Here is a 10447-nt window from a genome sequence, read left to right as displayed (position 1 = left end):
CTTGCTGGGATCCTATGACCTCAGCTGACTTCCTGCCCTTTGGGCAGGGGGCTGGACTTGATGATCTCCCGAGGTCCCTTCCAGCCCTAATGTCTATGAAATCTATGAAATTTGTATAAAAAATAAAAACAAAGCAGGGAATGAAATACAAAAAGCAATCCCCAGCAAAGAACAAATTTGAGATGCAATTCTGAATTAAACATTTATATTCAAATAAAAAAAACCTGACTAAAACATCACAAATAAGGGGTAAATGTTAAAAAAATAAATAAACAAATTAAAAAAAAAAAAAAGAGGAGCTACTGTTAGAGAGTACTCCAAAATTCCCAGCACTGGAAAGGAACAGACACACCTTACCTTTTGACCCTGCTTGCAGCTAGTTTTTGTATTAGTAACAGGAAAAGTCAAAAAAAAAAAATCCCTGAATGCTTAAAAAAAAAAACAAACAACAAAACCCTGGAGTATCACAAAAGTGCTAACTTGCATGCTATTAGTTGGAGTTCCTTAAACACAAAAAAGGAAAACAGGAACTTATTTCTTCAAAAGCCATCTCACTTTCCCATCCCGTATGCCCCATCCAAAAGCACTACAAAGAAAGATCCAGAACAACATTCACATTCCCTTTCCTCTACCACCATCCACCTATTGTCTTTGCTGCTTCAGGTATGCTCTATGACTATGAATGAATCTGTTCCTTATACTGCTTTCTCTTCAGTGTAATTCTGCTCTCACCTATTAACAATTTAGTCAGCAGCATCCAGTTTCCTTTTTCCTACTCCCCACCCTCACTACTCAATCCCTGGCATTCCAATTCCTTATCAAAAGTAAAACTGACTTGTATCTTGCCCTTTACTCTAAAACCAAAGGAAAAGCAAAATAAAGCTTACCAGAATGCCACTGGTTTCACACTATGGCTACGGGAGTTCCATGTAGCCTGGTAAGAGTTCCCATTAGGCACTAAAGAGCATTTTCAAGCTTTGATTTAAACAGATGCGCTACATACAGCAGCACCTATTTGATGCTGCCAACTAAACTGTTAAAAAATTAGAGCAGAACCACACAATTCCTTCAAAATTCCTTTGAAAAGGATGCCACTGATTTGATGGGTTCTTTTAAACTACGGGTAACAGAATACCCGTTAAATAATACAACCAAGATCTCATGCTTTTACATTCCGCAAAAACATCTTTTTTGATCTCCTGTTGATGTTTATGAGGATCTTTCCAGCAAGAGAAAAGCGGACTATAAAAAGGAAATTTAATTAAAACTGCCTAAAATTAGACAAATATAAACAATGTTAAGTTATGTTTCGCTAGTTCCAATAACCACTCCTATAATAAGCTCTTCACAAGCAGATTAGAGATGTACAAGGCCTTACTGCAGACAATGGCAATACACAATGTAAAAAGGGTCTTTCCACACAAGTCCACAGAAGATCAGGAATTTGGAGAGTAAATTACCAGAGCAGGTAGATTTCCAGCAAATTTAATATTAGCTTTCAATTTGTCACCCCTTAAAAAAAAATTCTTTCTACCATTTGATCAGAGTAGTCTTACAAACATAAACTGAAGGTAATATGGATTTGTATCTATTTACAAAACGTCCATACAGACAGTTCTAGCATCTTGATGGTGCCCTGCAGGTCTGCCTAAGCTGCAGAAAGAACAACATCTTTACTAGATAGTATTCAGTTCAATATAGGAGCCAAAAAATAGCAATCCAGCACTCTACTGTTTCCATTACAACACCATGGTTTGCTTCCATGCCTGCATATTGGGTCCAACATCCAAAGGGAATTGTCTTTGGATTTAACTAGAAAGCTAGTCTTTTGGTTACTCGGCTTCTGTTAAATTTAAAGTTCTCTGTATGAAGTGTAGCAGGGCAAACTGATTTAAATCAGTGATATTAATAAGAATGTAGGACACATTGATTTAAATAAACAATTTTGATCACATTTTAATCACACATTTTCTATTTCCTTTAAGAAAGGTTGATCTTCACAGGTTGATAATCATTACAACATGCCAGTTTTCTTAATTCTTCTTACTAACCAGATGAAACACACTATATCTAAAACATATTTAAAGTAATATAGAGCTTAACAAATGTAAACATTAATTACTCTTATGTTCAGAATTGTGAAATTCATCCTTTCTAGTTACTAAAAAAAATTATTTTATTTGTGATACGCTGGATTGCTAGAGTGAAAACCAGAATGCAATTAAAAATTGTTTTTAAAGTCACAGAACAATAATGTTACTAGTTAAATAAAACTACTTTGTGCTTGATATGCAAGATAAAAATGTTTATAAAAACATTTTTAATTTAATACTGATTTAGCAAGCAGTGAGAAAATAGCTGTAGTTAGAGAATGAAAATGAATACTTTTGGTCACTACATCTTTCAAACTTACAGAACTCATCCTCTCATTCTTCAGTTTATATTTGTAGACCAAAAAAGGAAAAAAAAAACCCTTCCTGCTTTTTCAACTCTCAATCAAATGCTCAACTTTGAACAAGCTAGTTATTTTAACTGACTGCTTGAAAAAGTTTGTTTGTTTGTTTTGAACTGGAATCCAGAGACTTACAGACCAGCAGGCCTAACTTAAAAACCTGCAAAGACACTGAAGGAAATATATTAAACAGCCAGTTTATAAGCACCTGAAAGATAACATTGTAAAAACAGCCTTTTTGCTTTATTTTTGAGAAATCCATGTCAAACCAATCTTCACCAGATGGGGCAAGCATAGAGTCAGAGGAAACAAAAGATACATTGTATCTTGACCCTAGCAAGGTTTTGATGCAGTCCTATAGAAGAACATAGGACTGAGAGGTGCCTCTGGTAGCCTCCCAAGGCATCAAGTGCAGTCCTCTGTATTTGCAAGCAAATCATTTACCCAAGGAATACCCAAGATCACTACCTAAAGCCTTATAAAAAATAAATCAAATACACAAATTCAAAATAAAACATCTAAGGCTAGACAGTAGTACCGCATAAAGATTTGGGAGCTATAGCAGATCACTAACTGAATCAGTTAGCATGAGACTCATACAAAAAAGAGTTATTAATAAAATTATAGGGGTGCACTGATAAAGATTTTTTGGGCCGATTACTGATGAGCCATACTGGCCGATACTGACCCGACTGCTGATATGCAGCCCAGAAGCATGCGCTCAGTAATGGAAACCAACTATGAAACCGATTTAAAAAAGGCTACACTGAGCATGACTGTAAAGTACATGGCCCATATGGGGCAAGCATGCTCATGCGAACCCACCACAAGCATAGGTTAGTGCAACCAATCTAAAGATAAGCGGTAATGCCAACTAAACACAGTATTAGTGCTTGGATGTATTTTAGAAAAATCTCTCTCAAGCAAACATGAATAATCCTTTAAAGTTTATATTTTTTCCACCATTTTCCATAGGTTAAAATAATAATTACCTATTACAAGAAAAATTACTAAAGAAATGCACTTTTAATAGTTCTTATGAAAAAGATCAGCAACATGAAAGCAGCCTTCTTAACAGTCTTGCTTACTGGTGATTATCAGAATACCTTTGCCATTACTGAGGCCTTGAAAGTCAGAACTTAATACCACCATCATTATTTAGAATGCCAATGACCACATTCTTTCAGTCAGATTTGGCATCAAACTCTGCTTCTACTGGGAAAGCAGCTTCCACTAAAACACAGCAGTCCATTCACCCAAGGACATCTAACAGTAACAGAAATTTCTAAATATTACTTTTAATACACATGCACCCCCAATCTTTCAAAGCAAAAACCATCTGAAAATGATCCTGGACAAGCAGGATTTAAAGCCGGAATTACTAACTGGCTCTTCCATGTGGTTCTTCACAACATGCAGAGAGAAACCATTCTACAAATTATTTTCCAGCAAGCTGTGGGAGAACTTATATCTGGAAAGGATGTGCAAGGAATTCTGGAAAAGCACTAGAAAATGTATCTGCATTTAAGCAGAGCTAGACTGCAACCACGCTAGAAACTAGTCATGTTAAAAACTGGCGACTGTGCTCAGTCAAGCACCTACAGGGCTTGGATGGATCAGGCAACTTGGGTCAGAAGCACCACAATGTTCACATTAATGGCTTGCATATATGGGTAAGTCTGAGTTAGGAGCAACAAAAAACAACCCCATAAAATTATTAGCGATAACAAGATATGAAAAATACATACTAATTTACAGATTCAGATTCAAGTTGCCTATTCTGTCAGCTAAATAGCAAGCCAAATGGAAATATAACCACAAACACTTTATAAAAGATTGGTCTTTTTTTCCCCCCGGGAAGGCAGGGGAAGAGGTGTTTGTTTGTTTATTTTTAAACAGTGTATTTCCCCTTAATACTTCCTAAGAAAACAGTGCAGGCAAACCTTTCCTAGGCCTGTGTGTACTTGAGTCCAGAGTTCTCTTTAACTTCTACTGTATTACAGGGGGAGGAAAAGGGGAGGGGGGGGGACAGGAAGGAGGGAGAGAGGAAGAGACCTGTACATTTGGCTCATATTTAAGATTCACCTGAACCAAGGGCTACACAGTGCACTGAAAAGCTTTCTGTGTTGTGGACATGCAATTAGTTTTCATGGCTTGACCTTCTAGTTGGTTACAAACACTTTTTGGGAGTTTTTTTGTTTCATAGATGCAAGGGTCAGAAGGGACCTCAACAGATCATAAAGTCTGACTCCCTGCCATGGCAGGAAAGAGTACTGGGGTCAAATGACCTCAGGCAGATGCCCATCCAACCTCCTCTTGAAGACCCCAAAGGTAAGGGAAAAGCACCACCTCCCTCAGAAGCCCACTGCAAATTTTGGCCACCCCTACTGTGAAGAAGCTTTCCCTGATACCTAGCCTAAATCTGCTCTGTCAGTTTGTGAACATTGTCCCCAGAGGCACCCTGGTGAACAAAGCATTTCTGATCTCTTGCTGTGTCCCCCTAATGAATTTATAGGCAGCCACAAGATCACCTCTCAGCCTACTCTTGTGGAGGCTGAAGAGGTTCGGGTCCCTCAGTCTCTCCTCATAGGGTTTGCCCTTTAGGCCCCTAACCGCATAAGTGGCCCTCCTCTGGACCCTCTTGAGTCTATCAACATCCTTCTTGAAGTAGGGTGCCCAAAACTGGATGCAGTATTCCAACTGCGGTCTGACCAATGCCACATGGAGGAGAAGTATCACCTCTTCGGTTCTATTTGTCATGCACCTACTGATGCATGATAAAAATGCGGTTAGCTTTGCTAATGATTTTGCCACGCTGACGACTCATGTTCATCTTGGAGTCCACTATGACTCCCAGATCCCTTTCCACTTCTGTGCTGCTGAGAAGGTCACTTCCCAGCCAGTAGGTGTGCAATGTTTTGGCACCCTAGGTGCACCTGTCCTGGTTGTACTACATCCTATTGTTTGTTTGTTTAGGTGAAGATCATGGGGTTAGAAGAAACCTCCCAGACTGTAAGGTCCAACCTTATGCCTTTGCAGGCAGCCTTTACCTAAAAAGCATCCACTCCAACCCCTCACACACCAGAACTACAAAGCACAAAACAAAAATCTAAAGGATACTCTGCAGCATACCACCAAAAAAAAAAAAAAAAGTAGGGAAGAGGGCATTGCTAGTGCTCTGCTCTTGCTATGTTTGAGAAGTAATTGGTTAAAATATGCTTAGGAACCTAAAAAATTGGTGCAACTGGCCCCCAATTTCACAGGCAGAACATGGGGCCCAGCATACTTCCCCCCCACCCCATCCCACTTGACTGGGCAGGGCCATTGGGCTCCTCACCCATCGCTGCTGGTTGGCTGCAAGGGCTGCCTGTCATGTGGCCCCAGCCCTCTCCAACTGGTGGAGGGCCAGGGACACTTGACAGGTAGCCCTTGCAGTTACAGTCAGCAGTGAGAGGCGGCAGCCCTCCAATCAGGCAGAACCCCCTGTCGCAGCACCCTAAAGACTGCTGGCTCCCTCTAAAGAGTTAGCATTTTCTTTTCAGTAAGTTTCTTTTCACCCTGCAGATTTTGCAGGCAATGCTGGATTTCACAAAATCACTATTTCAGTAAGTCCCCAAATATGTTCAAAGTGGAATGAGGGGAAACATCATGAGCACACTAAAAGTTTTCTGAGGCTTCTCACCATTTTATTTTTTTTGGAGACATCATATTTTATCAAGTGAAGTGCTTCACAGGTGCATGTTAAATTTCAAAGAAAGTATTTCATAAGTCCAAGATGGATCTTCTGGTCAAACCCACAATATTCAGTAACTCTCTGATTAGGATGTTTTAACTGGGATGTGGGAAACGGATTCAGCAACCTGCTCTGTGAGTGGGCCTCCCATACCCCAAGCAAGTGTTCTAAGTAACCTGTTTTTGGCTGTAACAGGTTTCTGGCTTCCTCCCCCCAATATGTTGAACTATATTGTTTTTCTTCCCCACACAGAATGAAAACAAGTTTCAAAATCAAGAATTTTCACAAACAGAAATGGTTGCTGACCAGCCCAGAGTTACACTAACAAAGAAGCTTTAGACAGAGAACAACAGATGTATTACTACTGTTATTCCTTATGACAAGAGCAGTAAAAAAAAAGAGTTAAGACAGAAAAAAAATTTAAGCGAGACTTTAAAGAACCAAAATTCCTCCCAGAATTGTTTTACTGGCCCCAAATGGCACATACAACAAACAATGAGCATACTGGTAGAAGAGAAGAGAGAAAAAGCAATGAGTAAGTCATCAAGATATAGTTACCAATAGTTCATCAAGTGTCTTCATTGAAAGTTGTCAGTTTACTTTCCAGGATAGAGATGTTCTGCTGTTATAACAATGGTGCCTATACAAACAATATCATGTTCCCCGCATGTCAGTCAGGGAACATGACACCTGATGCTGCCCCCATCTCTGCCAGTAACACCCTGACAGCCAGTTAGGGCACTTACAGCTGACCTTGGTGCCAGGTCATCCACACTACCTTCACTTAATGTCTTCAATCTACAAAGGGCAAAGTTACACTGGATACCTTGCTCTTTTTTAGATCTACTAGTAAGTCCTGCTACATGGGAAAGGAATGGCTGCACTTGCAAGTCATAGAATGTGAGCCATCCTAAACTGTATCCCAGGACTGCCCAACTTCTAAGCAGCAGGCCATAGGTCCCCCACACTGCGTAGGCAACCCCCCACTATGACTGCACTGAGGCAGGGGCAGAAAGCAAAGCTAAAGGAGGAAAAGTAGCCCAGAGGCCACAACTTAACTCCATGCAGGCTGCATGCAGCCCACGGGCTGCCAGCTGGCTCTATTAGTTTGTTCTCTATGCTGCCTTAATTTGTTTTATTTATATAGGTCACTGATACAGCATGTGAACCTCATACTAGGTGGACTGAAAAGGGGTTAATCAGTTCTGTAAAGAAAGAGATTTAATTGTCTTCAATCCACAACACCTGCCAGAACTGTCAAGCCTGATCGAAGATCCCTCCACCCACAATACATTATCAGAAGATAAGAGAAAACAAGGAAATCAAGACAAGCCTCAGAAGTGAGCATCCTGCACAGGAACAAATTCTGTTCCAAGTTAGCTGTAATTCTGAAGCATCACAATGACAAAGGACTTCTCTAAAGAAAGTTCATTTTGTACACTGTAACCTGTTCATGCATGTTTCCCTGAGGTAAGGGAACTGAGGAGAAATGTGTTTCTGAGCCTACATATTATATGATTCCAGGTCACCGAGGAAGTAAGAATCTGTCTCTGGATGAGGCAATGTCAGGACTGACTCCAGCCAGACTCCAAACAATGAATCTTAATTAAATGGATTCATTTGCTTATGTAAATTGGCATGTCTTTCTCCAAATCTCTCCTGGGAAGTATGTTCATCTTTTTAGTTTCTATTGTCAGCTTCTCATGCCTCTGACAAGACATCATCAAATCATTCTACAGTTACATCATGCGAGGGAAACAATGGATGTCAAATTAGTCCAGCAACTGAGTAAGTACAGATTTCTCTGTTAAAAAAAAAGTTGGGGTTTTTTTGCTGACATGTCTTTGTATCTATAAAAAGAGCATAAAATATTGATTGAAATAATGCAGCTAATATTCTAGGCTAACTGATATGGTATCATCTACCATGCATTAAGACATACACCATGCACTAAGCAGACAAAGCCACAAAGCTTTTTCTGGCACTGATAGGCTGGCTATCTGCCTCTTAGTGTATATGTGGGGGTGGGGAGGAAGAACAACCACCACCTAAAAGTATTTCAAGGATCTACACACAGAATTTCTCTAAACAATATGAAGACATTCATGCACTTCCTGAAAATGCATCCTATGCAACAATTAACAAAAAGTCTATATTGAGAGAAATATCAGTCTGTTCCTCCAAAGCTTCCATTAGCTAGAGCAGAGCAATGTCTGCTAATGGCCTGAGATAGCAACTCTGATTAGACTTCAGTTTTCAGAAAAATAGAGCAGGAAACAAGGGATTGATACACACATCTAGCGTCTGGATAGCACTAATTCTGTTCTAATTTTATCACTCATCCTATTCACAATCTTATTCACAAATTTTGACATTTTAAAATTTATCAGTTGCATTGTGAAAATATTTGCTATTTGTTAAAAAAAAAATGCATTAAGAATTAAGATCTATAACATTACATGCCCCTTTTTATTAAAACAGATGATTAAAAAAAAAAAAAAATCAAATACACAATTTTCCAGCCAGCAGGCATCCTCAACTACTGCTCTGATCACCTTGATGACACTGTTGTCCAGTAACCACTGGGTGGATCAGAATAAAAACAAAGGGACAATATAAAAAAAAAAAAAAAAAAAAAAGAAGTCACATAAGCAGGCACACTCAAATCTCCAAAATTCACATAGTTCAAAAAAGAAACCAAATAAAGAAACAGGCCATAAACCATGAGAGCTGAAGATAATTAGCTCCAAGAACAAATCCCCATTATTCTATTGTTATGGACACCACATGTGACCTAGAAATTAATGTTAAGATGCTTAACTCATAATCTTAAATCTCAGCTATTTTTTAAATGCAAGTGCTTCGGTTATCTAAAAGCAGCCATGTTATTTCTTATGATACAAAAGGCATCTTTAACATTTGTTTCATAGATCACTGTTACAACCAAAACTTCTGGGCTTCTGCCGGCTGCAATACAGGTAGAGAGGAAGAACAACCCGTACCAAATTCATTAAAGTCCTATAGTTTATAGAGTACTACACATGCCACATCTTACAAAGAAATACAACATAAAAATATTGATCTTTTATGACGGGGAACCAACTGTGAACCTAGCTCATCTGTTCTATAGGTATTTTATCTAGAGACAAAAGTGTTACGGAATCAGAATGTTTTTAGCCTGCAGCTCATCAGGACAAAAATTCTTTTATCCAGTCACAGGAACAAGTCTTAGACTCTACCCCTCAGACACTCATTCTGCAATCTCAGAACAGAGCACCTGACTTCCATTTCTGTTCCACAGGTCCAACACTGGCTTGACCTGCCCTTAACACAAGACTGAGGGTTTGTTTGTTTTTTTATTTTTAATGTATTATTTTGCCATGGGGGAAGGGGGGAAAAAGGAGAGAGAAGAAAATATATATGTATTCTGTTTGAACTTTTTATCCCAAATGCATGCTTAACTGCCCCCAATCACTACATCCCTCCATTAATTGCACCCAAGTTGAAAGTTTCATAGACATTAGGGCTGGAAGGGACCTCGGGAGATCATCGAGTCCAGCCCCCTGCCCAAAGGTGAAAATATATTTAGTTATCCCTCTCAATTTTTACATCACATGATCTTACCACATGAACCTCTTTGGTTAAAAGACATAACATGGTGCAGTGTCACCACATGAGCGGCATGGGACTGGTCCACAGCCTAACCCCTCGCCTAGGGACAAGGACCAGGCCCTGCACACTCTATGCAGCAGGCAAGGCCACCCTACCCCAGCCCACAGGTCCAGAAACATGTTAGGAGAGAAGCAATGCCACTCCTCCCCTGCCACCAAGTTTTCAGACCCCACCAAATTTGTAGGCTGGACACCCCAGTGCTGGGGGCCACACCTGGCCCATGAGTTGAACACGCCTGCTACCGAGCTGCACGATCCATCCCAACAGCCCACCTTTGACCCCAAACCAGCCACGCTCTTCCCACAGCATCACCGAGCCCCAAAAGACTCAAGGCAAACATAACAGTGCTCCTTCCAGAAGAAGGGGGCAGGGAGCACACGGACACATGAGGGTAAAGGAGGTGGGACAGATGCACACACACAGACACGCACAGGCAAAAGAGGTGGATCACGGACTAATACATACTAAGTGCCAGCAAGGATTATCAGCTGGAACCAAAACAGAAAAAACAGCAGAACTAGAAACCCAAAAAAGTCCCCCCCCAAAAAAGTTAACCCCCCCCACACACCCCCAAACAACCCACCACCCCA

At 40.1% G+C, this 10447-nt stretch overlaps 1 protein-coding gene across 3 annotated transcripts in view; it reads right to left on the bottom strand.

Annotated features, from left to right (window-relative positions):
• The window catches only part of LOC109306157 (E3 ubiquitin-protein ligase HERC2), a 183158-nt gene that overhangs the window by 172421 nt on the left and 290 nt on the right, over window positions 1–10447 (bottom strand). The gene's annotated exons all lie outside the window — the stretch shown is intronic.

This window comes from Crocodylus porosus, unplaced genomic scaffold (assembly GCF_001723895.1).
Source record: "Crocodylus porosus isolate Cpor-Errol unplaced genomic scaffold, CroPor_comp1, whole genome shotgun sequence".
Taxonomy (NCBI): domain Eukaryota; kingdom Metazoa; phylum Chordata; order Crocodylia; family Crocodylidae; genus Crocodylus; species Crocodylus porosus.
Note: the sequence above shows the minus strand (reverse complement) of the source record. Positions and strands in the feature narration are given on the sequence as shown.